The sequence below is a fragment of the Pelmatolapia mariae genome, linkage group LG23, assembly GCF_036321145.2.
Source record: "Pelmatolapia mariae isolate MD_Pm_ZW linkage group LG23, Pm_UMD_F_2, whole genome shotgun sequence".
In the NCBI taxonomy this organism is placed as follows: Eukaryota; Metazoa; Chordata; class Actinopteri; order Cichliformes; family Cichlidae; genus Pelmatolapia; species Pelmatolapia mariae.
This window is the reverse complement of record NC_086246.1, coordinates 20458986-20483014: the sequence shown is the minus strand read 5'-3', so window position 1 is coordinate 20483014 and position 24029 is coordinate 20458986. Positions and strand designations below refer to the sequence as shown.

Below are 24029 nucleotides of genomic sequence, written 5' to 3'. Positions count from 1 at the left end.
CTCCAAACCGCAAAAATGTTGGACTTCCAAATGGTCCTAACACACTGTGTGCTCGCTGTCACTTTAACACTGTGCTGTGAGAACCTAACATGTGTTATTATCGTGATGTTACTGCGGGAAAAGCATTTTTGCAGCTCAATGTTGAAGCTGCAGTTAACAACAAAGGTTTGCATGTTCTCGCTGTAACACATGAAGTTTAGCACAATACTATAGTTTAAACGCTGTGACATTTGCAGCCTATAAAAGGTCTTTTATAGCGGGCTTCACTGGCTTACGGCCATACCACCCTGAACACGCCCGATCTCGTCTGATCTCGGAAGCTAAGCAGGGTCGGGCCTGGTCAGTACTTGGATGGGAGACCGCCTGGGAATACCAGGTGCTGTAAGCTTTTGCACTTCAACACACAAACGGCAGAGGGCGCTGCTGCTCACTCAGTGGAGGCAGCTTCAGGAAAGGCTTCGTGACAACGCTCCTGATTGCCTTTCGCTTTTGTGTAAAACAAAAAAACAACAAGAACGAAATATTTAGGAAATGCACAAACTTATTTATTCCGTAAATGCAGAAAACGTCTATGGCTAGTCCGTCTGGGCTCAGTAGTGAGGAACTTGTTAACCTTGTAGTGTGCAGCAGGCACAGTGTCCACCTGACACCCATGAGCAACGAGTTTTAATTCTTATTGGCTGCTGGCTGCGGTCCCGAAGAATACTGCGTAAATGCGCATCAATGTGATACCCTGAGCAGGGAACACGATATCATGGAGTTTCTAACATGGAGCAAGGTGAAGGTGATGCTACTATCCAGGACAGCCCCTGCTTAGCTTCAGAGGTCAGATGAGTTCAGGCGTGGTATGGCCGTAAGTGAGAGGCTTCCTCGACGACGGGGTTCATGTAGATACTGTAACCCATTTTGTTGTGATTTAAAAAACAATTTAGAGTGAAGGATATTGATTGGTTTCTATTTTTTTTAATACCTGCACATGACAGCACAGCTGTAATGCATACTCAATGCTGCAAACTTCACGTCATAAACATTTGTGAGTGTGTGCACAAAAACATCTACAGGTGCTCTGTGCATGTACAGTGATATTGATATAACGCTTGAAGATTTTGACATTACTACATGAGTGGGAGAGCTCTTTGCGCAAGACTCACTAACCATCCTATTAGAAAATGAGCTAAAAGAGTGCCTCAGATTCGTTTCAATATTTAAACTGTCATTTGCGTGTTGAAGTGCAAAAGCTTACAGCACCCGGTATTCCCAGGCGGTCACCCATCCAAGTACTGACCAGGCCGGGCCCTGCTTGGCTGCCGAGATCAGACGAGATCGGGCGTGTTCAGGGCGGTATGGCCGTAAGCGAGGGAACGCTTCAGAAACAGCCTTTTTATACATGCTGTGATGACACAGTCATGCTTACGTTTTCATGTTCTGTATGCAAGCTGAATTCTCCAAACCGCAAAAATGTTGGACTTCCAAATGGTCCTAACACACTGTGTGCTCGCTGTCACTTTAACACTGTGCTGTGAGAACCTAACATGTGTTATTATCGTGATGTTACTGCGGGAAAAGCATTTTTGCAGCTCAATGTTGAAGCTGCAGTTAACAACAAAGGTTTGCATGTTCTCGCTGTAACACATGAAGTTTAGCACAATACTATAGTTTAAACGCTGTGACATTTGCAGCCTATAAAAGGTCTTTTATAGCGGGCTTCATTGGCTTACGGCCATACCACCCTGAACACGCCCGATCTCGTCTGATCTCGGAAGCTAAGCAGGGTCGGGCCTGGTCAGTACTTGGATGGGAGACCGCCTGGGAATACCAGGTGCTGTAAGCTTTTGCACTTCAACACACAAACGGCAGAGGGCGCTGCTGCTCACTCAGTGGAGGCAGCTTCAGGAAAGGCTTCGTGACAACGCTCCTGATTGCCTTTCGCTTTTGTGTAAAACAAAAAAACAACAAGAACGAAATATTTAGGAAATGCACAAACTTATTTATTCCGTAAATGCAGAAAACGTCTATGGCTAGTCCGTCTGGGCTCAGTAGTGAGGAACTTGTTAACCTTGTAGTGTGCAGCAGGCACAGTGTCCACCTGACACCCATGAGCAACGAGTTTTAATTCTTATTGGCTGCTGGCTGCGGTCCCGAAGAATACTGCGTAAATGCGCATCAATGTGATACCCTGAGCAGGGAACACGATATCATGGAGTTTCTAACATGGAGCAAGGTGAAGGTGATGCTACTATCCAGGACAGCCCCTGCTTAGCTTCAGAGGTCAGATGAGTTCAGGCGTGGTATGGCCGTAAGTGAGAGGCTTCCTCGACGACGGGGTTCATGTAGATACTGTAACCCATTTTGTTGTGATTTAAAAAACAATTTAGAGTGAAGGATATTGATTGGTTTCTATTTTTTTTAATACCTGCACATGACAGCACAGCTGTAATGCATACTCAATGCTGCAAACTTCACGTCATAAACATTTGTGAGTGTGTGCACAAAAACATCTACAGGTGCTCTGTGCATGTACAGTGATATTGATATAACGCTTGAAGATTTTGACATTACTACATGAGTGGGAGAGCTCTTTGCGCAAGACTCACTAACCATCCTATTAGAAAATGAGCTAAAAGAGTGCCTCAGATTCGTTTCAATATTTAAACTGTCATTTGCGTGTTGAAGTGCAAAAGCTTACAGCACCCGGTATTCCCAGGCGGTCACCCATCCAAGTACTGACCAGGCCGGGCCCTGCTTGGCTGCCGAGATCAGACGAGATCGGGCGTGTTCAGGGCGGTATGGCCGTAAGCGAGGGAACGCTTCAGAAACAGCCTTTTTATACATGCTGTGATGACACAGTCATGCTTACGTTTTCATGTTCTGTATGCAAGCTGAATTCTCCAAACCGCAAAAATGTTGGACTTCCAAATGGTCCTAACACACTGTGTGCTCGCTGTCACTTTAACACTGTGCTGTGAGAACCTAACATGTGTTATTATCGTGATGTTACTGCGGGAAAAGCATTTTTGCAGCTCAATGTTGAAGCTGCAGTTAACAACAAAGGTTTGCATGTTCTCGCTGTAACACATGAAGTTTAGCACAATACTATAGTTTAAATGGTGTGACATTTGCAGCCTACAAATAGTCTTTTATAGCAGGCGTCCCTCGCTTACGGCCATACCACCCTGAGCATGCCCGATCTCGTCTGATCTCGGAGACTAAGCAGGGTCGGGCCTGGTCAGTACTTGGATGGGAGACCGCCTGGGAATACCAGGTGCTCTAAGCTTTTGCACTTCAACACACAAACGGCAGAGGGCGCTGCTGCTCACTCAGTGGAGGCAGCTTCAGGAAAGGCTTCGTGACAACGCTCCTGATTGCCTTTCGCTTTTGTGTAAAACAAAAAAACAACAAGAACGAAATATTTAGGAAATGCACAAACTTATTTATTCCGTAAATGCAGAAAATGTCTATGGCTAGTCCGTCTGGGCTCAGTAGTGAGGAACTTGTTAACCTTGTAGTGTGCAGCAGGCGCAGTGTCCACCTGACACCCATGAGCAACGAGTTTTAATTCTTATTGGCTGCTGGCTGCGGTCCCGAAGAATACTGCGTAAATGCGCATCAATGTGATACCCTGAGCAGGGAACACGATATCATGGAGTTTCTAACATGGAGCAAGGTGAAGGTGATGCTACTATCCAGGACAGCCCCTGCTTAGCTTCAGAGGTCAGATGAGTTCAGGCGTGGTATGGCCGTAAGTGAGAGGCTTCCTCGACAACGGGGTTCATGTAGATACTGTAACCCATTTTGTTGTGATTTAAAAAACAATTTAGAGTGAAGGATATTGATTGGTTTCTATTTTTTTTAATACCTGCACATGACAGCACAGCTGTAATGCATACTCAATGCTGCAAACTTCACGTCATAAACATTTGTGAGTGTGTGCACAAAAACATCTACAGGTGCTCTGTGCATGTACAGTGATATTGATATAACGCTTGAAGATTTTGACATTACTACATGAGTGGGAGAGCTCTTTGCGCAAGACTCACTAACCATCCTATTAGAAAATGAGCTAAAAGAGTGCCTCAGATTCGTTTCAATATTTAAACTGTCATTTGCGTGTTGAAGTGCAAAAGCTTACAGCACCCGGTATTCCCAGGCGGTCACCCATCCAAGTACTGACCAGGCCCGGCCCTGCTTGGCTGCCGAGATCAGACGAGATCGGGCGTGTTCAGGGCGGTATGGCCGTAAGCGAGGGAACGCTTCAGAAACAGCCTTTTTATACATGCTGTGATGACACAGTCATGCTTACGTTTTCATGTTCTGTATACAAGCTGAATTCTCCAAACCGCAAAAATGTTGGACTTCCAAATGGTCCTAACACACTGTGTGCTCGCTGTCACTTTAACACTGTGCTGTGAGAACCTAACATGTGTTATTATCGTGATGTTACTGCGGGAAAAGCATTTTTGCAGCTCAATGTTGAAGCTGCAGTTAACAACAAAGGTTTGCATGTTCTCGCTGTAACACATGAAGTTTAGCACAATACTATAGTTTAAACGCTGTGACATTTGCAGCCTATAAAAGGTCTTTTATAGCGGGCTTCACTCGCTTACGGCCATACCACCCTGAACACGCCCGATCTCGTCTGATCTCGGAAGCTAAGTAGGGTCGGGCCTGGTCAGTACTTGGATGGGAGACCGCCCGGGAATACCAGGTGCTGTAAGCTTTTGCACTTCAACACACAAACGGCAGAGGGCGCTGCTGCTCACTCAGTGGAGGCAGCTTCAGGAAAGGCTTCGTGACAACGCTCCTGATTGCCTTTGGCTTTTGTGTAAAACAAAAAAACAACAAGAACGAAATATTTAGGAAATGCACAAACTTATTTATTCCGTAAATGCAGAAAATGTCTATGGCTAGTCCGTCTGGGCTCAGTAGTGAGGAACTTGTTAATCTTGTAGTGTGCAGCAGGCACAGTGTCCACCTGACACCCATGAGCAACGAGTTTTAATTCTTATTGGCTGCTGGCTGCGGTCCCGAAGAATACTGCGTAAATGCGCATCAATGTGATACCCTGAGCAGGGAACACGATATCATGGCGTTTCTAACATGGAGCAAGGTGAAGGTGATGCTACTATCCAGGACAGCCCCTGCTTAGCTTCAGAGGTCAGATGAGTTCAGGCGTGGTATGGCCGTAAGTGAGAGGCTTCCTCGACAACGGGGTTCATGTAGATACTGTAACCCATTTTGTTGTGATTTAAAAAACAATTTAGAGTGAAGGATATTGATTGGTTTCTATTTTTTTTAATACCTGCACATGACAGCACAGCTGTAATGCATACTCAATGCTGCAAACTTCACGTCATAAACATTTGTGAGTGTGTGCACAAAAACATCTACAGGTGCTCTGTGCATGTACAGTGATATTGATATAACGCTTGAAGATTTTGACATTACTACATCAGTGGGAGAGCTCTTTGCGCAAGACTCACTAACCATCCTATTAGAAAATGAGCTAAAAGAGTGCCTCAGATTCGTTTCAATATTTAAACTGTCATTTGCGTGTTGAAGTGCAAAAGCTTACAGCACCCGGTATTCCCAGGCGGTCACCCATCCAAGTACTGACCAGGCCCGGCCCTGCTTGGCTGCCGAGATCAGACGAGATCGGGCGTGTTCAGGGCGGTATGGCCGTAAGCGAGGGAACGCTTCAGAAACAGCCTTTTTATACATGCTGTGATGACACAGTCATGCTTACGTTTTCATGTTCTGTATACAAGCTGAATTCTCCAAACCGCAAAAATGTTGGACTTCCAAATGGTCCTAACACACTGTGTGCTCGCTGTCACTTTAACACTGTGCTGTGAGAACCTAACATGTGTTATTATCGTGATGTTACTGCGGGAAAAGCATTTTTGCAGCTCAATGTTGAAGCTGCAGTTAACAACAAAGGTTTGCATGTTCTCGCTGTAACACATGAAGTTTAGCACAATACTATAGTTTAAACGCTGTGACATTTGCAGCCTATAAAAGGTCTTTTATAGCGGGCTTCACTGGCTTACGGCCATACCACCCTGAACACGCCCGATCTCGTCTGATCTCGGAAGCTAAGCAGGGTCGGGCCTGGTCAGTACTTGGATGGGAGACCGCCTGGGAATACCAGGTGCTGTAAGCTTTTGCACTTCAACACACAAACGGCAGAGGGCGCTGCTGCTCACTCAGTGGAGGCAGCTTCAGGAAAGGCTTCGTGACAACGCTCCTGATTGCCTTTCGCTTTTGTGTAAAACAAAAAAACAACAAGAACGAAATATTTAGGAAATGCACAAACTTATTTATTCCGTAAATGCAGAAAATGTCTATGGCTAGTCCGTCTGGGCTCAGTAGTGAGGAACTTGTTAACCTTGTAGTGTGCAGCAGGCACAGTGTCCACCTGACACCCATGAGCAACGAGTTTTAATTCTTATTGGCTGCTGGCTGCGGTCCCGAAGAATACTGCGTAAATGCGCATCAATGTGATACCCTGAGCAGGGAACACGATATCATGGAGTTTCTAACATGGAGCAAGGTGAAGGTGATGCTACTATCCAGGACAGCCCCTGCTTAGCTTCAGAGGTCAGATGAGTTCAGGCGTGGTATGGCCGTAAGTGAGAGGCTTCCTCGACAACGGGGTTCATGTAGATACTGTAACCCATTTTGTTGTGATTTAAAAAACAATTTAGAGTGAAGGATATTGATTGGTTTCTATTTTTTTTAATACCTGCACATGACAGCACAGCTGTAATGCATACTCAATGCTGCAAACTTCACGTCATAAACATTTGTGAGTGTGTGCACAAAAACATCTACAGGTGCTCTGTGCATGTACAGTGATATTGATATAACGCTTGAAGATTTTGACATTACTACATCAGTGGGAGAGCTCTTTGCGCAAGACTCACTAACCATCCTATTAGGAAATGAGCTAAAAGAGTGCCTCAGATTCGTTTCAATATTTAAACTGTCATTTGCGTGTTGAAGTGCAAAAGCTTACAGCACCCGGTATTCCCGGGCGGTCACCCATCCAAGTACTGACCAGGCCCGGCCCTGCTTGGCTGCCGAGATCAGACGAGATCGGGCGTGTTCAGGGCGGTATGGCCGTAAGCGAGGGAACGCTTCAGAAACAGCCTTTTTATACATGCTGTGATGACACAGTCATGCTTACGTTTTCATGTTCTGTATACAAGCTGAATTCTCCAAACCGCAAAAATGTTGGACTTCCAAATGGTCCTAACACACTGTGTGCTCGCTGTCACTTTAACACTGTGCTGTGAGAACCTAACATGTGTTATTATCGTGATGTTACTGCGGGAAAAGCATTTTTGCAGCTCAATGTTGAAGCTGCAGTTAACAACAAAGGTTTGCATGTTCTCGCTGTAACACATGAAGTTTAGCACAATACTATAGTTTAAACGCTGTGACATTTGCAGCCTATAAAAGGTCTTTTATAGCGGGCTTCACTCGCTTACGGCCATACCACCCTGAACACGCCCGATCTCGTCTGATCTCGGAAGCTAAGCAGGGTCGGGCCTGGTCAGTACTTGGATGGGAGACCGCCTGGGAATACCAGGTGCTGTAAGCTTTTGCACTTCAACACACAAACGGCAGAGGGCGCTGCTGCTCACTCAGTGGAGGCAGCTTCAGGAAAGGCTTCGTGACAACGCTCCTGATTGCCTTTCGCTTTTGTGTAAAACAAAAAAACAACAAGAACGAAATATTTAGGAAATGCACAAACTTATTTATTCCGTAAATGCAGAAAATGTCTATGGCTAGTCCGTCTGGGCTCAGTAGTGAGGAACTTGTTAACCTTGTAGTGTGCAGCAGGCACAGTGTCCACCTGACACCCATGAGCAACGAGTTTTAATTCTTATTGGCTGCTGGCTGCGGTCCCGAAGAATACTGCGTAAATGCGCATCAATGTGATACCCTGAGCAGGGAACACGATATCATGGAGTTTCTAACATGGAGCAAGGTGAAGGTGATGCTACTATCCAGGACAGCCCCTGCTTAGCTTCAGAGGTCAGATGAGCTCAGGCGTGGTATGGCCGTAAGTGAGAGGCTTCCTCGACAACGGGGTTCATGTAGATACTGTAACCCATTTTGTTGTGATTTAAAAAACAATTTAGAGTGAAGGATATTGATTGGTTTCTATTTTTTTTAATACCTGCACATGACAGCACAGCTGTAATGCATACTCAATGCTGCAAACTTCACGTCATAAACATTTGTGAGTGTGTGCACAAAAACATCTACAGGTGCTCTGTGCATGTACAGTGATATTGATATAACGCTTGAAGATTTTGACATTACTACATCAGTGGGAGAGCTCTTTGCGCAAGACTCACTAACCATCCTATTAGAAAATGAGCTAAAAGAGTGCCTCAGATTCGTTTCAATATTTAAACTGTCATTTGCGTGTTGAAGTGCAAAAGCTTACAGCACCCGGTATTCCCAGGCGGTCACCCATCCAAGTACTGACCAGGCCCGGCCCTGCTTGGCTGCCGAGATCAGACGAGATCGGGCGTGTTCAGGGCGGTATGGCCGTAAGCGAGGGAACGCTTCAGAAACAGCCTTTTTATACATGCTGTGATGACACAGTCATGCTTACGTTTTCATGTTCTGTATACAAGCTGAATTCTCCAAACCGCAAAAATGTTGGACTTCCAAATGGTCCTAACACACTGTGTGCTCGCTGTCACTTTAACACTGTGCTGTGAGAACCTAACATGTGTTATTATCGTGATGTTACTGCGGGAAAAGCATTTTTGCAGCTCAATGTTGAAGCTGCAGTTAACAACAAAGGTTTGCATGTTCTCGCTGTAACACATGAAGTTTAGCACAATACTATAGTTTAAACGCTGTGACATTTGCAGCCTATAAAAGGTCTTTTATAGCGGGCTTCACTGGCTTACGGCCATACCACCCTGAACACGCCCGATCTCGTCTGATCTCGGAAGCTAAGCAGGGTCGGGCCTGGTCAGTACTTGGATGGGAGACCGCCTGGGAATACCAGGTGCTGTAAGCTTTTGCACTTCAACACACAAACGGCAGAGGGCGCTGCTGCTCACTCAGTGGAGGCAGCTTCAGGAAAGGCTTCGTGACAACGCTCCTGATTGCCTTTCGCTTTTGTGTAAAACAAAAAAACAACAAGAACGAAATATTTAGGAAATGCACAAACTTATTTATTCCGTAAATGCAGAAAACGTCTATGGCTAGTCCGTCTGGGCTCAGTAGTGAGGAACTTGTTAACCTTGTAGTGTGCAGCAGGCACAGTGTCCACCTGACACCCATGAGCAACGAGTTTTAATTCTTATTGGCTGCTGGCTGCGGTCCCGAAGAATACTGCGTAAATGCGCATCAATGTGATACCCTGAGCAGGGAACACGATATCATGGAGTTTCTAACATGGAGCAAGGTGAAGGTGATGCTACTATCCAGGACAGCCCCTGCTTAGCTTCAGAGGTCAGATGAGTTCAGGCGTGGTATGGCCGTAAGTGAGAGGCTTCCTCGACAACGGGGTTCATGTAGATACTGTAACCCATTTTGTTGTGATTTAAAAAACAATTTAGAGTGAAGGATATTGATTGGTTTCTATTTTTTTTAATACCTGCACATGACAGCACAGCTGTAATGCATACTCAATGCTGCAAACTTCACGTCATAAACATTTGTGAGTGTGTGCACAAAAACATCTACAGGTGCTCTGTGCATGTACAGTGATATTGATATAACGCTTGAAGATTTTGACATTACTACATCAGTGGGAGAGCTCTTTGCGCAAGACTCACTAACCATCCTATTAGAAAATGAGCTAAAAGAGTGCCTCAGATTCGTTTCAATATTTAAACTGTCATTTGCGTGTTGAAGTGCAAAATCTTACAGCACCCGGTATTCCCGGCCCTGCTTGGCTGCCGAGATCAGACGAGATCGGGCGTGTTCAGGGCGGTATGGCCGTAAGCGAGGGAACGCTTCAGAAACAGCCTTTTTATACATGCTGTGATGACACAGTCATGCTTACGTTTTCATGTTCTGTATACAAGCTGAATTCTCCAGACCGCAAAAATGTTGGACTTCCAAATGGTCCTAACACACTGTGTGCTCGCTGTCACTTTAACACTGTGCTGTGAGAACCTAACATGTGTTATTATCGTGATGTTACTGCGGGAAAAGCATTTTTGCAGCTCAATGTTGAAGCTGCAGTTAACAACAAAGGTTTGCATGTTCTCGCTGTAACACATGAAGTTTAGCACAATACTATAGTTTAAACGCTGTGACATTTGCAGCCTATAAAAGGTCTTTTATAGCGGGCTTCACTCGCTTACGGCCATACCACCCTGAACACGCCCGATCTCGTCTGATCTCGGAAGCTAAGCAGGGTCGGGCCTGGTCAGTACTTGGATGGGAGACCGCCTGGGAATACCAGGTGCTGTAAGCTTTTGCACTTCAACACACAAACGGCAGAGGGCGCTGCTGCTCACTCAGTGGAGGCAGCTTCAGGAAAGGCTTCGTGACAACGCTCCTGATTGCCTTTCGCTTTTGTGTAAAACAAAAAAACAACAAGAACGAAATATTTAGGAAATGCACAAACTTATTTATTCCGTAAATGCAGAAAATGTCTATGGCTAGTCCGTCTGGGCTCAGTAGTGAGGAACTTGTTAACCTTGTAGTGTGCAGCAGGCACAGTGTCCACCTGACACCCATGAGCAACGAGTTTTAATTCTTATTGGCTGCTGGCTGCGGTCCCGAAGAATACTGCGTAAATGCGCATCAATGTGATACCCTGAGCAGGGAACACGATATCATGGAGTTTCTAACATGGAGCAAGGTGAAGGTGATGCTACTATCCAGGACAGCCCCTGCTTAGCTTCAGAGGTCAGATGAGCTCAGGCGTGGTATGGCCGTAAGTGAGAGGCTTCCTCGACAACGGGGTTCATGTAGATACTGTAACCCATTTTGTTGTGATTTAAAAAACAATTTAGAGTGAAGGATATTGATTGGTTTCTATTTTTTTTAATACCTGCACATGACAGCACAGCTGTAATGCATACTCAATGCTGCAAACTTCACGTCATAAACATTTGTGAGTGTGTGCACAAAAACATCTACAGGTGCTCTGTGCATGTACAGTGATATTGATATAACGCTTGAAGATTTTGACATTACTACATCAGTGGGAGAGCTCTTTGCGCAAGACTCACTAACCATCCTATTAGAAAATGAGCTAAAAGAGTGCCTCAGATTCGTTTCAATATTTAAACTGTCATTTGCGTGTTGAAGTGCAAAATCTTACAGCACCCGGTATTCCCGGCCCTGCTTGGCTGCCGAGATCAGACGAGATCGGGCGTGTTCAGGGCGGTATGGCCGTAAGCGAGGGAACGCTTCAGAAACAGCCTTTTTATACATGCTGTGATGACACAGTCATGCTTACGTTTTCATGTTCTGTATACAAGCTGAATTCTCCAAACCGCAAAAATGTTGGACTTCCAAATGGTCCTAACACACTGTGTGCTCGCTGTCACTTTAACACTGTGCTGTGAGAACCTAACATGTGTTATTATCGTGATGTTACTGCGGGAAAAGCATTTTTGCAGCTCAATGTTGAAGCTGCAGTTAACAACAAAGGTTTGCATGTTCTCGCTGTAACACATGAAGTTTAGCACAATACTATAGTTTAAACGCTGTGACATTTGCAGCCTATAAAAGGTCTTTTATAGCGGGCTTCACTCGCTTACGGCCATACCACCCTGAACACGCCCGATCTCGTCTGATCTCGGAAGCTAAGCAGGGTCGGGCCTGGTCAGTACTTGGATGGGAGACCGCCTGGGAATACCAGGTGCTGTAAGCTTTTGCACTTCAACACACAAACGGCAGAGGGCGCTGCTGCTCACTCAGTGGAGGCAGCTTCAGGAAAGGCTTCGTGACAACGCTCCTGATTGCCTTTCGCTTTTGTGTAAAACAAAAAAACAACAAGAACGAAATATTTAGGAAATGCACAAACTTATTTATTCCGTAAATGCAGAAAATGTCTATGGCTAGTCCGTCTGGGCTCAGTAGTGAGGAACTTGTTAACCTTGTAGTGTGCAGCAGGCACAGTGTCCACCTGACACCCATGAGCAACGAGTTTTAATTCTTATTGGCTGCTGGCTGCGGTCCCGAAGAATACTGCGTAAATGCGCATCAATGTGATACCCTGAGCAGGGAACACGATATCATGGAGTTTCTAACATGGAGCAAGGTGAAGGTGATGCTACTATCCAGGACAGCCCCTGCTTAGCTTCAGAGGTCAGATGAGCTCAGGCGTGGTATGGCCGTAAGTGAGAGGCTTCCTCGACAACGGGGTTCATGTAGATACTGTAACCCATTTTGTTGTGATTTAAAAAACAATTTAGAGTGAAGGATATTGATTGGTTTCTATTTTTTTTAATACCTGCACATGACAGCACAGCTGTAATGCATACTCAATGCTGCAAACTTCACGTCATAAACATTTGTGAGTGTGTGCACAAAAACATCTACAGGTGCTCTGTGCATGTACAGTGATATTGATATAACGCTTGAAGATTTTGACATTACTACATGAGTGGGAGAGCTCTTTGCGCAAGACTCACTAACCATCCTATTAGAAAATGAGCTAAAAGAGTGCCTCAGATTCGTTTCAATATTTAAACTGTCATTTGCGTGTTGAAGTGCAAAAGCTTACAGCACCCGGTATTCCCGGGCGGTCACCCATCCAAGTACTGACCAGGCCCGGCCCTGCTTGGCTGCCGAGATCAGACGAGATCGGGCGTGTTCAGGGCGGTATGGCCGTAAGCGAGGGAACGCTTCAGAAACAGCCTTTTTATACATGCTGTGATGACACAGTCATGCTTACGTTTTCATGTTCTGTATACAAGCTGAATTCTCCAAACCGCAAAAATGTTGGACTTCCAAATGGTCCTAACACACTGTGTGCTCGCTGTCACTTTAACACTGTGCTGTGAGAACCTAACATGTGTTATTATCGTGATGTTACTGCGGGAAAAGCATTTTTGCAGCTCAATGTTGAAGCTGCAGTTAACAACAAAGGTTTGCATGTTCTCGCTGTAACACATGAAGTTTAGCACAATACTATAGTTTAAACGCTGTGACATTTGCAGCCTATAAAAGGTCTTTTATAGCGGGCTTCACTCGCTTACGGCCATACCACCCTGAACACGCCCGATCTCGTCTGATCTCGGAAGCTAAGCAGGGTCGGGCCTGGTCAGTACTTGGATGGGAGACCGCCTGGGAATACCAGGTGCTGTAAGCTTTTGCACTTCAACACACAAACGGCAGAGGGCGCTGCTGCTCACTCAGTGGAGGCAGCTTCAGGAAAGGCTTCGTGACAACGCTCCTGATTGCCTTTCGCTTTTGTGTAAAACAAAAAAACAACAAGAACGAAATATTTAGGAAATGCACAAACTTATTTATTCCGTAAATGCAGAAAATGTCTATGGCTAGTCCGTCTGGGCTCAGTAGTGAGGAACTTGTTAACCTTGTAGTGTGCAGCAGGCACAGTGTCCACCTGACACCCATGAGCAACGAGTTTTAATTCTTATTGGCTGCTGGCTGCGGTCCCGAAGAATACTGCGTAAATGCGCATCAATGTGATACCCTGAGGAGGGAACACGATATCATGGAGTTTCTAACATGGAGCAAGGTGAAGGTGATGCTACTATCCAGGACAGCCCCTGCTTAGCTTCAGAGGTCAGATGAGCTCAGGCGTGGTATGGCCGTAAGTGAGAGGCTTCCTCGACAACGGGGTTCATGTAGATACTGTAACCCATTTTGTTGTGATTTAAAAAACAATTTAGAGTGAAGGATATTGATTGGTTTCTATTTTTTTTAATACCTGCACATGACAGCACAGCTGTAATGCATACTCAATGCTGCAAACTTCACGTCATAAACATTTGTGAGTGTGTGCACAAAAACATCTACAGGTGCTCTGTGCATGTACAGTGATATTGATATAACGCTTGAAGATTTTGACATTACTACATCAGTGGGAGAGCTCTTTGCGCAAGACTCACTAACCATCCTATTAGAAAATGAGCTAAAAGAGTGCCTCAGATTCGTTTCAATATTTAAACTGTCATTTGCGTGTTGAAGTGCAAAAGCTTACAGCACCCGGTATTCCCAGGCGGTCACCCATCCAAGTACTGACCAGGCCCGGCCCTGCTTGGCTGCCGAGATCAGACGAGATCGGGCGTGTTCAGGGCGGTATGGCCGTAAGCGAGGGAACGCTTCAGAAACAGCCTTTTTATACATGCTGTGATGACACAGTCATGCTTACGTTTTCATGTTCTGTATACAAGCTGAATTCTCCAAACCGCAAAAATGTTGGACTTCCAAATGGTCCTAACACACTGTGTGCTCGCTGTCACTTTAACACTGTGCTGTGAGAACCTAACATGTGTTATTATCGTGATGTTACTGCGGGAAAAGCATTTTTGCAGCTCAATGTTGAAGCTGCAGTTAACAACAAAGGTTTGCATGTTCTCGCTGTAACACATGAAGTTTAGCACAATACTATAGTTTAAACGCTGTGACATTTGCAGCCTATAAAAGGTCTTTTATAGCGGGCTTCACTCGCTTACGGCCATACCACCCTGAACACGCCCGATCTCGTCTGATCTCGGAAGCTAAGCAGGGTCGGGCCTGGTCAGTACTTGGATGGGAGACCGCCTGGGAATACCAGGTGCTGTAAGCTTTTGCACTTCAACACACAAACGGCAGAGGGCGCTGCTGCTCACTCAGTGGAGGCAGCTTCAGGAAAGGCTTCGTGACAACGCTCCTGATTGCCTTTCGCTTTTGTGTAAAACAAAAAAACAACAAGAACGAAATATTTAGGAAATGCACAAACTTATTTATTCCGTAAATGCAGAAAATGTCTATGGCTAGTCCGTCTGGGCTCAGTAGTGAGGAACTTGTTAACCTTGTAGTGTGCAGCAGGCACAGTGTCCACCTGACACCCATGAGCAACGAGTTTTAATTCTTATTGGCTGCTGGCTGCGGTCCCGAAGAATACTGCGTAAATGCGCATCAATGTGATACCCTGAGCAGGGAACACGATATCATGGAGTTTCTAACATGGAGCAAGGTGAAGGTGATGCTACTATCCAGGACAGCCCCTGCTTAGCTTCAGAGGTCAGATGAGCTCAGGCGTGGTATGGCCGTAAGTGAGAGGCTTCCTCGACAACGGGGTTCATGTAGATACTGTAACCCATTTTGTTGTGATTTAAAAAACAATTTAGAGTGAAGGATATTGATTGGTTTCTATTTTTTTTAATACCTGCACATGACAGCACAGCTGTAATGCATACTCAATGCTGCAAACTTCACGTCATAAACATTTGTGAGTGTGTGCACAAAAACATCTACAGGTGCTCTGTGCATGTACAGTGATATTGATATAACGCTTGAAGATTTTGACATTACTACATCAGTGGGAGAGCTCTTTGCGCAAGACTCACTAACCATCCTATTAGAAAATGAGCTAAAAGAGTGCCTCAGATTCGTTTCAATATTTAAACTGTCATTTGCGTGTTGAAGTGCAAAAGCTTACAGCACCCGGTATTCCCGGGCGGTCACCCATCCAAGTACTGACCAGGCCCGGCCCTGCTTGGCTGCCGAGATCAGACGAGATCGGGCGTGTTCAGGGCGGTATGGCCGTAAGCGAGGGAACGCTTCAGAAACAGCCTTTTTATACATGCTGTGATGACACAGTCATGCTTACGTTTTCATGTTCTGTATACAAGCTGAATTCTCCAAACCGCAAAAATGTTGGACTTCCAAATGGTCCTAACACACTGTGTGCTCGCTGTCACTTTAACACTGTGCTGTGAGAACCTAACATGTGTTATTATCGTGATGTTACTGCGGGAAAAGCATTTTTGCAGCTCAATGTTGAAGCTGCAGTTAACAACAAAGGTTTGCATGTTCTCGCTGTAACACATGAAGTTTAGCACAATACTATAGTTTAAACGCTGTGACATTTGCAGCCTATAAAAGGTCTTTTATAGCGGGCTTCACTCGCTTACGGCCATACCACCCTGAACACGCCCGATCTCGTCTGATCTCGGAAGCTAAGCAGGGTCGGGCCTGGTCAGTACTTGGATGGGAGACCGCCTGGGAATACCAGGTGCTGTAAGCTTTTGCACTTCAACACACAAACGGCAGAGGGCGCTGCTGCTCACTCAGTGGAGGCAGCTTCAGGAAAGGCTTCGTGACAACGCTCCTGATTGCCTTTCGCTTTTGTGTAAAACAAAAAAACAACAAGAACGAAATATTTAGGAAATGCACAAACTTATTTATTCCGTAAATGCAGAAAATGTCTATGGCTAGTCCGTCTGGGCTCAGTAGTGAGGAACTTGTTAACCTTGTAGTGTGCAGCAGGCACAGTGTCCACCTGACACCCATGAGCAACGAGTTTTAATTCTTATTGGCTGCTGGCTGCGGTCCCGAAGAATACTGCGTAAATGCGCATCAATGTGATACCCTGAGCAGGGAACACGATATCATGGAGTTTCTAACATGGAGCAAGGTGAAGGTGATGCTACTATCCAGGACAGCCCCTGCTTAGCTTCAGAGGTCAGATGAGCTCAGGCGTGGTATGGCCGTAAGTGAGAGGCTTCCTCGACAACGGGGTTCATGTAGATACTGTAACCCATTTTGTTGTGATTTAAAAAACAATTTAGAGTGAAGGATATTGATTGGTTTCTATTTTTTTTAATACCTGCACATGACAGCACAGCTGTAATGCATACTCAATGCTGCAAACTTCACGTCATAAACATTTGTGAGTGTGTGCACAAAAACATCTACAGGTGCTCTGTGCATGTACAGTGATATTGATATAACGCTTGAAGATTTTGACATTACTACATGAGTGGGAGAGCTCTTTGCGCAAGACTCACTAACCATCCTATTAGAAAATGAGCTAAAAGAGTGCCTCAGATTCGTTTCAATATTTAAACTGTCATTTGCGTGTTGAAGTGCAAAAGCTTACAGCACCCGGTATTCCCGGGCGGTCACCCATCCAAGTACTGACCAGGCCCGGCCCTGCTTGGCTGCCGAGATCAGACGAGATCGGGCGTGTTCAGGGCGGTATGGCCGTAAGCGAGGGAACGCTTCAGAAACAGCCTTTTTATACATGCTGTGATGACACAGTCATGCTTACGTTTTCATGTTCTGTATACAAGCTGAATTCTCCAAACCGCAAAAATGTTGGACTTCCAAATGGTCCTAACACACTGTGTGCTCGCTGTCACTTTAACACTGTGCTGTGAGAACCTAACATGTGTTATTATCGTGATGTTACTGCGGGAAAAGCATTTTTGCAGCTCAATGTTGAAGCTGCAGTTAACAACAAAGGTTTGCATGTTCTCGCTGTAACACATGAAGTTTAGCACAATACTATAGTTTAAACGCTGTGACATTTGCAGCCTATAAAAGGTCTTTTATAGCGGGCTTCACTCGCTTACGGCCATACCACCCTGAACACGCCCGATCTCGTCTGATCTCGGAAGCTAAGCAGGGTCGGGCCTGGTCAGTACTTGGATGGGAGACCGCCTGGGAATACCAGGTGCTGTAAGCTTTTGCACTTCAACACACAAACGGCAGAGGGCGCTGCTGCTCACTCAGTGGAGGCAGCTTCAGGAAAGGCTTCGTGACAACGCTCCTGATTGCCTTTCGCTTTTGTGTAAAACAAAAAAACAACAAGAACGAAATATTTAGGAAATGCACAAACTTATTTATTCCGTAAATGCAGAAAATGTCTATGGCTAGTCCGTCTGGGCTCAGTAGTGAGGAACTTGTTAACCTTGTAGTGTGCAGCAGGCACAGTGTCCACCTGACACCCATGAGCAACGAGTTTTAATTCTTATTGGCTGCTGGCTGCGGTCCCGAAGAATACTGCGTAAATGCGCATCAATGTGATACCCTGAGGAGGGAACACGATATCATGGAGTTTCTAACATGGAGCAAGGTGAAGGTGATGCTACTATCCAGGACAGCCCCTGCTTAGCTTCAGAGGTCAGATGAGTTCAGGCGTGGTATGGCCGTAAGTGAGAGGCTTCCTCGACAACGGGGTTCATGTAGATACTGTAACCCATTTTGTTGTGATTTAAAAAACAATTTAGAGTGAAGGATATTGATTGGTTTCTATTTTTTTTAATACCTGCACATGACAGCACAGCTGTAATGCATACTCAATGCTGCAAACTTCACGTCATAAACATTTGTGAGTGTGTGCACAAAAACATCTACAGGTGCTCTGTGCATGTACAGTGATATTGATATAACGCTTGAAGATTTTGACATTACTACATGAGTGGGAGAGCTCTTTGCGCAAGACTCACTAACCATCCTATTAGAAAATGAGCTAAAAGAGTGCCTCAGATTCGTTTCAATATTTAAACTGTCATTTGCGTGTTGAAGTGCAAAATCTTACAGCACCCGGTATTCCCGGGCGGTCACCCATCCAAGTACTGACCAGGCCCGGCCCTGCTTGGCTGCCGAGATCAGACGAGATCGGGCGTGTTCAGGGCGGTATGGCCGTAAGCGAGGGAACGCTTCAGAAACAGCCTTTTTATACATGCTGTGATGACACAGTCATGCTTACGTTTTCATGTTCTGTATACAAGCTGAATTCTCCAAACCGCAAAAATGTTGGACTTCCAAATGGTCCTAACACACTGTGTGCTCGCTGTCACTTTAACACTGTGCTGTGAGAACCTAACATGTGTTATTATCGTGATGTTACTGCGGGAAAAGCATTTTTGCAGCTCAATGTTGAAGCTGCAGTTAACAACAAAGGTTTGCATGTTCTCGCTGTAACACATGAAGTTTAGCACAATACTATAGTTTAAACGCTGTGACATTTGCAGCCTATAAAAGGTCTTTTATAGCGGGCTTCACTGGCTTACGGCCATACCACCCTGAACACGCCCGATCTCGTCTGATCTCGGAAGCTAAGCAGGGTCGGGCCTGGTCAGTACTTGGATGGGAGACCGCCTGGGAATACCAGGTGCTGTAAGCTTTTGCACTTCAACACACAAACGGCAGAGGGCGCTGCTGCTCACTCAGTGGAGGCAGCTTCAGGAAAGGCTTCGTGACAACGCTCCTGATTGCCTTTCGCTTTTGTGTAAAACAAAAAAACAACAAGAACGAAATATTTAGGAAATGCACAAACTTATTTATTCCGTAAATGCAGAAAACGTCTATGGCTAGTCCGTCTGGGCTCAGTAGTGAGGAACTTGTTAACCTTGTAGTGTGCAGCAGGCACAGTGTCCACCTGACACCCATGAGCAACGAGTTTTAATTCTTATTGGCTGCTGGCTGCGGTCCCGAAGAATACTGCGTAAATGCGCATCAATGTGATACCCTGAGCAGGGAACACGATATCATGGAGTTTCTAACATGGAGCAAGGTGAAGGTGATGCTACTATCCAGGACAGCCCCTGCTTAGCTTCAGAGGTCAGATGAGTTCAGGCGTGGTATGGCCGTAAGTGAGAGGCTTCCTCGACAACGGGGTTCATGTAGATACTGTAACCCATTTTGTTGTGATTTAAAAAACAATTTAGAGTGAAGGATATTGATTGGTTTCTATTTTTTTTAATACCTGCACATGACAGCACAGCTGTAATGCATACTCAATGCTGCAAACTTCACGTCATAAACATTTGTGAGTGTGTGCACAAAAACATCTACAGGTGCTCTGTGCATGTACAGTGATATTGATATAACGCTTGAAGATTTTGACATTACTACATGAGTGGGAGAGCTCTTTGCGCAAGACTCACTAACCATCCTATTAGAAAATGAGCTAAAAGAGTGCCTCAGATTCGTTTCAATATTTAAACTGTCATTTGCGTGTTGAAGTGCAAAATCTTACAGCACCCGGTATTCCCGGGCGGTCACCCATCCAAGTACTGACCAGGCCCGGCCCTGCTTGGCTGCCGAGATCAGACGAGATCGGGCGTGTTCAGGGCGGTATGGCCGTAAGCGAGGGAACGCTTCAGAAACAGCCTTTTTATACATGCTGTGATGACACAGTCATGCTTACGTTTTCATGTTCTGTATACAAGCTGAATTCTCCAAACCGCAAAAATGTTGGACTTCCAAATGGTCCTAACACACTGTGTGCTCGCTGTCACTTTAACACTGTGCTGTGAGAACCTAACATGTGTTATTATCGTGATGTTACTGCGGGAAAAGCATTTTTGCAGCTCAATGTTGAAGCTGCAGTTAACAACAAAGGTTTGCATGTTCTCGCTGTAACACATGAAGTTTAGCACAATACTATAGTTTAAACGCTGTGACATTTGCAGCCTATAAAAGGTCTTTTATAGCGGGCTTCACTGGCTTACGGCCATACCACCCTGAACACGCCCGATCTCGTCTGATCTCGGAAGCTAAGCAGGGTCGGGCCTGGTCAGTACTTGGATGGGAGACCGCCTGGGAATACCAGGTGCGGTAAGCTTTTGCACTTCAACACACAAACGGCAGAGGGCGCTGCTGCTCACTCAGTGGAGGCAGCTTCAGGAAAGGCTTCGTGACAACGCTCCTGATTGCCTTTCGCTTTTGTGTAAAACAAAAAAACAACAAGAACGAAATATTTAGGAAATGCACAAACTTATTTATTCCGTAAATGCAGAAAATGTCTATGGCTAGTCCGTCTGGGCTCAGTAGTGAGGAACTTGTTAACCTTGTAGTGTGCAGCAGGCACAGTGTCCACCTGACACCCATGAGCAACGAGTTTTAATTCTTATTGGCTGCTGGCTGCGGTCCCGAAGAATACTGCGTAAATGCGCATCAATGTGATACCCTGAGCAGGGAACACGATATCATGGAGTTTCTAACATGGAGCAAGGTGAAGGTGATGCTACTATCCAGGACAGCCCCTGCTTAGCTTCAGAGGTCAGATGAGCTCAGGCGTGGTATGGCCGTAAGTGAGAGGCTTCCTCGACAACGGGGTTCATGTAGATACTGTAACCCATTTTGTTGTGATTTAAAAAACAATTTAGAGTGAAGGATATTGATTGGTTTCTATTTTTTTTAATACCTGCACATGACAGCACAGCTGTAATGCATACTCAATGCTGCAAACTTCACGTCATAAACATTTGTGAGTGTGTGCACAAAAACATCTACAGGTGCTCTGTGCATGTACAGTGATATTGATATAACGCTTGAAGATTTTGACATTACTACATCAGTGGGAGAGCTCTTTGCGCAAGACTCACTAACCATCCTATTAGAAAATGAGCTAAAAGAGTGCCTCAGATTCGTTTCAATATTTAAACTGTCATTTGCGTGTTGAAGTGCAAAAGCTTACAGCACCCGGTATTCCCGGGCGGTCACCCATCCAAGTACTGACCAGGCCCGGCCCTGCTTGGCTGCCGAGATCAGACGAGATCGGGCGTGTTCAGGGCGGTATGGCCGTAAGCGAGGGAACGCTTCAGAAACAGCCTTTTTATACATGCTGTGATGACACAGTCATGCTTACGTTTTCATGTTCTGTATACAAGCTGAATTCTCCAAACCGCAAAAATGTTGGACTTCCAAATGGTCCTAACACACTGTGTGCTCGCTGTCACTTTAACACTGTGCTGTGAGAACCTAACATGTGTTATTATCGTGATGTTACTGCGGGAAAAGCATTTTTGCAGCTCAATGTTGAAGCTGCAGTTAACAACAAAGGTTTGCATGTTCTCGCTGTAACACATGAAGTTTAGCACAATACTATAGTTTAAACGCTGTGACATTTGCAGCCTATAAAAGGTCTTTTATAGCGGGCTTCACTGGCTTACGGCCATACCACCCTGAACACGCCCGATCTCGTCTGATCTCGGAAGCTAAGCAGGGTCGGGCCTGGTCAGTACTTGGATGGGAGACCGCCTGGGAATACCAGGTGCTGTAAGCTTTTGCACTTCAACACACAAACGGCAGAGGGCGCTGCTGCTCACTCAGTGGAGGCAGCTTCAGGAAAGGCTTCGTGACAACGCTCCTGATTGCCTTTCGCTTTTGTGTAAAACAAAAAAACAACAAGAACGAAATATTTAGGAAATGCACAAACTTATTTATTCCGTAAATGCAGAAAACGTCTATGGCTAGTCCGTCTGGGCTCAGTAGTGAGGAACTTGTTAACCTTGTAGTGTGCAGCAGGCACAGTGTCCACCTGACACCCATGAGCAACGAGTTTTAATTCTTATTGGCTGCTGGCTGCGGTCCCGAAGAATACTGCGTAAATGCGCATCAATGTGATACCCTGAGCAGGGAACACGATATCATGGAGTTTCTAACATGGAGCAAGGTGAAGGTGATGCTACTATCCAGGACAGCCCCTGCTTAGCTTCAGAGGTCAGATGAGTTCAGGCGTGGTATGGCCGTAAGTGAGAGGCTTCCTCGACAACGGGGTTCATGTAGATACTGTAACCCATTTTGTTGTGATTTAAAAAACAATTTAGAGTGAAGGATATTGATTGGTTTCTATTTTTTTTAATACCTGCACATGACAGCACAGCTGTAATGCATACTCAATGCTGCAAACTTCACGTCATAAACATTTGTGAGTGTGTGCACAAAAACATCTACAGGTGCTCTGTGCATGTACAGTGATATTGATATAACGCTTGAAGATTTTGACATTACTACATGAGTGGGAGAGCTCTTTGCGCAAGACTCACTAACCATCCTATTAGAAAATGAGCTAAAAGAGTGCCTCAGATTCGTTTCAATATTTAAACTGTCATTTGCGTGTTGAAGTGCAAAATCTTACAGCACCCGGTATTCCCGGGCGGTCACCCATCCAAGTACTGACCAGGCCCGGCCCTGCTTGGCTGCCGAGATCAGACGAGATCGGGCGTGTTCAGGGCGGTATGGCCGTAAGCGAGGGAACGCTTCAGAAACAGCCTTTTTATACATGCTGTGATGACACAGTCATGCTTACGTTTTCATGTTCTGTATACAAGCTGAATTCTCCAAACCGCAAAAATGTTGGACTTCCAAATGGTCCTAACACACTGTGTGCTCGCTGTCACTTTAACACTGTGCTGTGAGAACCTAACATGTGTTATTATCGTGATGTTACTGCGGGAAAAGCATTTTTGCAGCTCAATGTTGAAGCTGCAGTTAACAACAAAGGTTTGCATGTTCTCGCTGTAACACATGAAGTTTAGCACAATACTATAGTTTAAACGCTGTGACATTTGCAGCCTATAAAAGGTCTTTTATAGCGGGCTTCACTGGCTTACGGCCATACCACCCTGAACACGCCCGATCTCGTCTGATCTCGGAAGCTAAGCAGGGTCGGGCCTGGTCAGTACTTGGATGGGAGACCGCCTGGGAATACCAGGTGCTGTAAGCTTTTGCACTTCAACACACAAACGGCAGAGGGCGCTGCTGCTCACTCAGTGGAGGCAGCTTCAGGAAAGGCTTCGTGACAACGCTCCTGATTGCCTTTCGCTTTTGTGTAAAACAAAAAAACAACAAGAACGAAATATTTAGGAAATGCACAAACTTATTTATTCCGTAAATGCAGAAAATGTCTATGGCTAGTCCGTCTGGGCTCAGTAGTGAGGAACTTGTTAACCTTGTAGTGTGCAGCAGGCACAGTGTCCACCTGACACCCATGAGCAACGAGTTTTAATTCTTATTGGCTGCTGGCTGCGGTCCCGAAGAATACTGCGTAAATGCGCATCAATGTGATACCCTGAGCAGGGAACACGATATCATGGAGTTTCTAACATGGAGCAAGGTGAAGGTGATGCTACTATCCAGGACAGCCCCTGCTTAGCTTCAGAGGTCAGATGAGCTCAGGCGTGGTATGGCCGTAAGTGAGAGGCTTCCTCGACAACGGGGTTCATGTAGATACTGTAACCCATTTTGTTGTGATTTAAAAAACAATTTAGAGTGAAGGATATTGATTGGTTTCTATTTTTTTTAATACCTGCACATGACAGCACAGCTGTAATGCATACTCAATG

The 24029-nt window shown here is 45.4% G+C and overlaps 31 non-coding genes across 31 annotated transcripts; 17 read left to right on the top strand and 14 right to left on the bottom strand.

The window, feature by feature from the left end:
• The first annotated feature begins 269 nt into the window (after positions 1 to 269).
• On the top strand, positions 270 to 388 carry LOC134621954 (5S ribosomal RNA). Its single transcript, XR_010092666.1, has one exon. It is a non-coding gene; the product is annotated as a 5S ribosomal RNA (ribosomal RNA).
• An 848-nt stretch (positions 389 to 1236) lies between these two features.
• LOC134621741 (5S ribosomal RNA) lies at positions 1237 to 1355 on the bottom strand. Its single transcript, XR_010092485.1, has one exon. It is a non-coding gene; the product is annotated as a 5S ribosomal RNA (ribosomal RNA).
• A 357-nt stretch (positions 1356 to 1712) lies between these two features.
• LOC134621952 (5S ribosomal RNA) lies at positions 1713 to 1831 on the top strand. The gene has a single exon (XR_010092664.1). It is a non-coding gene; the product is annotated as a 5S ribosomal RNA (ribosomal RNA).
• Positions 1832 to 2679: 848 nt separating this feature from the next.
• On the bottom strand, positions 2680 to 2798 carry LOC134621739 (5S ribosomal RNA). The gene has a single exon (XR_010092483.1). It is a non-coding gene; the product is annotated as a 5S ribosomal RNA (ribosomal RNA).
• A 357-nt stretch (positions 2799 to 3155) lies between these two features.
• On the top strand, positions 3156 to 3274 carry LOC134621777 (5S ribosomal RNA). Its single transcript, XR_010092519.1, has one exon. It is a non-coding gene; the product is annotated as a 5S ribosomal RNA (ribosomal RNA).
• An 848-nt stretch (positions 3275 to 4122) lies between these two features.
• On the bottom strand, positions 4123 to 4241 carry LOC134622311 (5S ribosomal RNA). The gene has a single exon (XR_010093003.1). It is a non-coding gene; the product is annotated as a 5S ribosomal RNA (ribosomal RNA).
• Positions 4242 to 4598: 357 nt separating this feature from the next.
• LOC134622150 (5S ribosomal RNA) lies at positions 4599 to 4717 on the top strand. Its single transcript, XR_010092853.1, has one exon. It is a non-coding gene; the product is annotated as a 5S ribosomal RNA (ribosomal RNA).
• An 848-nt stretch (positions 4718 to 5565) lies between these two features.
• On the bottom strand, positions 5566 to 5684 carry LOC134622310 (5S ribosomal RNA). The gene has a single exon (XR_010093002.1). It is a non-coding gene; the product is annotated as a 5S ribosomal RNA (ribosomal RNA).
• A 357-nt stretch (positions 5685 to 6041) lies between these two features.
• LOC134621951 (5S ribosomal RNA) lies at positions 6042 to 6160 on the top strand. The gene has a single exon (XR_010092663.1). It is a non-coding gene; the product is annotated as a 5S ribosomal RNA (ribosomal RNA).
• An 848-nt stretch (positions 6161 to 7008) lies between these two features.
• On the bottom strand, positions 7009 to 7127 carry LOC134621589 (5S ribosomal RNA). The gene has a single exon (XR_010092340.1). It is a non-coding gene; the product is annotated as a 5S ribosomal RNA (ribosomal RNA).
• Positions 7128 to 7484: 357 nt separating this feature from the next.
• On the top strand, positions 7485 to 7603 carry LOC134621950 (5S ribosomal RNA). Its single transcript, XR_010092662.1, has one exon. It is a non-coding gene; the product is annotated as a 5S ribosomal RNA (ribosomal RNA).
• Positions 7604 to 8451: 848 nt separating this feature from the next.
• LOC134622309 (5S ribosomal RNA) lies at positions 8452 to 8570 on the bottom strand. Its single transcript, XR_010093001.1, has one exon. It is a non-coding gene; the product is annotated as a 5S ribosomal RNA (ribosomal RNA).
• A 357-nt stretch (positions 8571 to 8927) lies between these two features.
• LOC134621949 (5S ribosomal RNA) lies at positions 8928 to 9046 on the top strand. Its single transcript, XR_010092661.1, has one exon. It is a non-coding gene; the product is annotated as a 5S ribosomal RNA (ribosomal RNA).
• A 1291-nt stretch (positions 9047 to 10337) lies between these two features.
• Positions 10338 to 10456, top strand: LOC134621948 (5S ribosomal RNA). The gene has a single exon (XR_010092660.1). It is a non-coding gene; the product is annotated as a 5S ribosomal RNA (ribosomal RNA).
• Positions 10457 to 11747: 1291 nt separating this feature from the next.
• On the top strand, positions 11748 to 11866 carry LOC134621947 (5S ribosomal RNA). Its single transcript, XR_010092659.1, has one exon. It is a non-coding gene; the product is annotated as a 5S ribosomal RNA (ribosomal RNA).
• An 848-nt stretch (positions 11867 to 12714) lies between these two features.
• LOC134621588 (5S ribosomal RNA) lies at positions 12715 to 12833 on the bottom strand. Its single transcript, XR_010092339.1, has one exon. It is a non-coding gene; the product is annotated as a 5S ribosomal RNA (ribosomal RNA).
• A 357-nt stretch (positions 12834 to 13190) lies between these two features.
• Positions 13191 to 13309, top strand: LOC134621946 (5S ribosomal RNA). The gene has a single exon (XR_010092658.1). It is a non-coding gene; the product is annotated as a 5S ribosomal RNA (ribosomal RNA).
• An 848-nt stretch (positions 13310 to 14157) lies between these two features.
• On the bottom strand, positions 14158 to 14276 carry LOC134622308 (5S ribosomal RNA). The gene has a single exon (XR_010093000.1). It is a non-coding gene; the product is annotated as a 5S ribosomal RNA (ribosomal RNA).
• Positions 14277 to 14633: 357 nt separating this feature from the next.
• On the top strand, positions 14634 to 14752 carry LOC134621945 (5S ribosomal RNA). Its single transcript, XR_010092657.1, has one exon. It is a non-coding gene; the product is annotated as a 5S ribosomal RNA (ribosomal RNA).
• An 848-nt stretch (positions 14753 to 15600) lies between these two features.
• LOC134621587 (5S ribosomal RNA) lies at positions 15601 to 15719 on the bottom strand. The gene has a single exon (XR_010092338.1). It is a non-coding gene; the product is annotated as a 5S ribosomal RNA (ribosomal RNA).
• A 357-nt stretch (positions 15720 to 16076) lies between these two features.
• LOC134621944 (5S ribosomal RNA) lies at positions 16077 to 16195 on the top strand. Its single transcript, XR_010092656.1, has one exon. It is a non-coding gene; the product is annotated as a 5S ribosomal RNA (ribosomal RNA).
• Positions 16196 to 17043: 848 nt separating this feature from the next.
• Positions 17044 to 17162, bottom strand: LOC134621585 (5S ribosomal RNA). The gene has a single exon (XR_010092337.1). It is a non-coding gene; the product is annotated as a 5S ribosomal RNA (ribosomal RNA).
• Positions 17163 to 17519: 357 nt separating this feature from the next.
• LOC134621943 (5S ribosomal RNA) lies at positions 17520 to 17638 on the top strand. Its single transcript, XR_010092655.1, has one exon. It is a non-coding gene; the product is annotated as a 5S ribosomal RNA (ribosomal RNA).
• An 848-nt stretch (positions 17639 to 18486) lies between these two features.
• LOC134621718 (5S ribosomal RNA) lies at positions 18487 to 18605 on the bottom strand. Its single transcript, XR_010092463.1, has one exon. It is a non-coding gene; the product is annotated as a 5S ribosomal RNA (ribosomal RNA).
• Positions 18606 to 18962: 357 nt separating this feature from the next.
• Positions 18963 to 19081, top strand: LOC134621941 (5S ribosomal RNA). The gene has a single exon (XR_010092653.1). It is a non-coding gene; the product is annotated as a 5S ribosomal RNA (ribosomal RNA).
• Positions 19082 to 19929: 848 nt separating this feature from the next.
• LOC134621717 (5S ribosomal RNA) lies at positions 19930 to 20048 on the bottom strand. Its single transcript, XR_010092462.1, has one exon. It is a non-coding gene; the product is annotated as a 5S ribosomal RNA (ribosomal RNA).
• A 357-nt stretch (positions 20049 to 20405) lies between these two features.
• Positions 20406 to 20524, top strand: LOC134622143 (5S ribosomal RNA). Its single transcript, XR_010092846.1, has one exon. It is a non-coding gene; the product is annotated as a 5S ribosomal RNA (ribosomal RNA).
• An 848-nt stretch (positions 20525 to 21372) lies between these two features.
• LOC134621584 (5S ribosomal RNA) lies at positions 21373 to 21491 on the bottom strand. Its single transcript, XR_010092336.1, has one exon. It is a non-coding gene; the product is annotated as a 5S ribosomal RNA (ribosomal RNA).
• A 357-nt stretch (positions 21492 to 21848) lies between these two features.
• On the top strand, positions 21849 to 21967 carry LOC134621939 (5S ribosomal RNA). The gene has a single exon (XR_010092652.1). It is a non-coding gene; the product is annotated as a 5S ribosomal RNA (ribosomal RNA).
• Positions 21968 to 22815: 848 nt separating this feature from the next.
• LOC134621716 (5S ribosomal RNA) lies at positions 22816 to 22934 on the bottom strand. The gene has a single exon (XR_010092461.1). It is a non-coding gene; the product is annotated as a 5S ribosomal RNA (ribosomal RNA).
• Positions 22935 to 23291: 357 nt separating this feature from the next.
• On the top strand, positions 23292 to 23410 carry LOC134621938 (5S ribosomal RNA). Its single transcript, XR_010092651.1, has one exon. It is a non-coding gene; the product is annotated as a 5S ribosomal RNA (ribosomal RNA).
• Positions 23411 to 24029: the final 619 nt, after the last annotated feature.